At 29.0% G+C, this 2,977-nt stretch overlaps 1 non-coding gene across 1 annotated transcript; it reads right to left on the minus strand.

Annotated features, from left to right (window-relative positions):
• Positions 1-2,281: 2,281 nt before the first annotated feature.
• LOC136312367 (U6 spliceosomal RNA) lies at positions 2,282-2,390 on the minus strand. Its single transcript, XR_010726962.1, has one exon. It is a non-coding gene; the product is annotated as a U6 spliceosomal RNA (small nuclear RNA).
• Between the last annotated feature and the right edge of the window lie 587 nt (positions 2,391-2,977).

The raw sequence follows: 2,977 nt of genomic DNA on the forward strand, positions 1-2,977 counted from the left end.
CTGGATCCCAGTCTGGTGCATGCAGAAGTCTGTCTCTCTATATCCCTGCTTCTCACTTCAGGAAAAAAATAATAATAAAAATAAAACTTCTTCAGAGCAAAAGAAATGGACAATAAAACAAAAAGACTGCCAACCAAATGAAATATGATATTTACAAACAACTTTGATGAGGCATCAGTATCTAAAATATTATATAAAGAACTCACTAAGTTCAGCAACAAACAAGCAAACTATCCAATTAAAAAATAGGGAGAGGACCTGAAACTGAGGTCAAGTTGTTATTAAATTGAAATAGATGATTTTAAATACAATTTTATTTGTTGTAATTTATCTGTTAAATTTTCTGGTTTTTTTTTTTTATTTGGTTTTTAGAGACTGTATTGTTCTATAAATTTATTGATTTATTCATACAGTAGGCTGTGTTGGTATATTGTTGTTTGTAACATGTTCTTACAATCCTTCGTATTCCTTACTTATCTTCTTTTATTTCTGATTTTATTTATATGGATCTTCTCTCTTCTATTTTGATAACTCTGATTTAAGGTTTATCAACCTAATTTATCTTTGCAAAAAACTAGTTCACAGCTTTATCATTTGTATATTTTTAGACTCTATTTTGTTTATTTCTACTCTGATCTTTATTATTTCTTTTTTTTTTTCTACTAATTTTGGGCATCTTTTGTTTTTGATTTTCAGGTACTTTTTATTTCTTCATTGACCTCATTGTTAACCAATAGTTAGTAAAATGTTGTTTAACCTTCATGTTTTTCAATTTTTTTCTTATGATTGATTTTTAGTTTCATGTCAATATGATCAAAGATATGATATAATTTCAACCTTCTTAAGTTTTTGAGATTTGTTTTGTGTTCTAACTTTTGGTCTATCCTAGAAAATGTTCCATGTGCACTTGAAAAGAATGTATATTTTATTGTTTTGGGGTGAAGTGCTCTCAAGATATTAAATAAATTTATTTGTTCAAGTATATAATTAAAGGCCACTCTTTCCTTGTTAATTTGCTATCTGAAATATCTATATATTGGTGCTAATGCAGTGTTAATATTCTTTTTTATAACTGTATTACTATTCATCTCTCCCTTTTTGTTCAAGAAGATTTGCTTTCTATATTTTGGTGTTCCTATGCTGAGTGCATAAATATTTATATTCTCTTTTGTGAGTGCTCCCTTCATTATTATGTAGTATCTTTCCTTGTCTCTTACTATAGCTTTTGTGTGAAAGTCCATTTTTTTCTGATATAAGTATTGCTAGTCCCAATTATTTTTAATTTTAATATAAATAAAATATTTTTAATTTTATTTATTAGAGAATAAGAGGAAGGAAGAGAGAAAGAAAAAAGAAGAAATATTGATTGGTTTTTCCACTTATACAAGTATATATTGGTTAATTTGTGCATGTGCCCTGACTGGGAATTGAACCTGAAACTTTGGCAAGTTGAGATGAAACTCTAACCAAATGAGCTACTTAGTCAGAGACAGTATGAAATATATTTTATCACCCATTTACTTTTTTTAAAAAATATATTTTTTAATTTATTGGGGTACCATGGTTTACCAAACCATATAGGTTTCAGTTGTACAACTCAATATACAATATCTACATACTACATCTACCCAACTCCTCACCCCAAGCAAGTCTCTTTCTGCTCACAATACTCACCTTTGCCCTCCTCCCCTACCTTCTCCACTCTTTCCCTCTGGCTATTGCCACTCTGTTGTTTGTATCTCTATGTCATTTACATGTACCTTGACAAGGAATAGAACTCGCAACCTTGGTGTATCAGAACAACACTCTAACCAACTGAGCTATCCAGTCAAGCTATACTCCTCTTTTTATATGATTTTTCATTCCTAAATAATATCATTTAACATTTATTGTAATATTGGTTTGGTGATAATAAACTCCTTTAGCATTTTCTTATCTGGCAAACTCTATTTCTCCAACAATTTTAAATTATAGTCTTGCTATAATTCTTGGTCCTAGTGTCTTGCTTTTTATCACTTCGAGTATTTCATGCCAATCCTTTCTGACCTGAAATGTTATTGTGGAGAAATTAACTGCCAGTCTAATGGGAACTTCCTTGTGTAACTTTGCTGCTTTAAATATTCTTTCTGTGTCTTTTAACATTTGCCATTTTAATTACTATATGTCTTGGTGTGGACCTCTTTGGTGTCACCTACTTTGGGTATATCTATGCTTCTTGTAATTTTTTGCATTCTTCTTCACCAGTTTAGAACATTTTCAGTCAATATTTATTCAAATAGGTAAAAATCCAGAATGCTTTATGAATTTGAGTGTGATTCTTGCACAAGGGTCATCCATGCTCATCTTCTCTGTATCATAAATATTTTCATATATGTTCTGCCAAAGTGAACACTAGACGATACTAGCTTTATATTTAAGAATACACATAAGCTGAAAGTAAGAAAACAGTGAATATTGGTCATGTAAATAGTAACCAAAAGAAACAAGGATTAACTATATTTATATCAGTCAAGATAGTCTTTGTTTTTTTTTTTTAAATAAAGTCTATTATATCATTATATATATGGGGCAATTCATTAGGAAGATATAATCATTATAAAAATGTATGCACTCAACATCAGAGCATAAAATATATAAAGTCAATGTTGACAGTTCTAAATAAATAAATAGCAGCATGATAATAAGAGGTGACTCTGATAATTTACTTTCAAAAATGAATAAAATGTCATAAAAGAATGTCAAGAAATAAATAGCAACCTTGAAAAACACTATAGCCAAATGAACCTGAGATTTTAGAACTCTGCACACCACAACAGAAGAATATAAAGTTTATTTACATGCACAAGAAACTGTTTTCATTAGAGATCATATGTTAGGTCACATATCAAGTTTTTATAAATTTAAGATGATTGAAATTATTCAAAATATTTTTATAAACCTTAATGTAATAAATCTAAAAATCAATCACAGTAAGAAA

The sequence above is a fragment of the Saccopteryx bilineata genome, chromosome 8 (genome assembly GCF_036850765.1).
Source record: "Saccopteryx bilineata isolate mSacBil1 chromosome 8, mSacBil1_pri_phased_curated, whole genome shotgun sequence".
NCBI lineage: Eukaryota > Metazoa > Chordata > Mammalia > Chiroptera > Emballonuridae > Saccopteryx > Saccopteryx bilineata.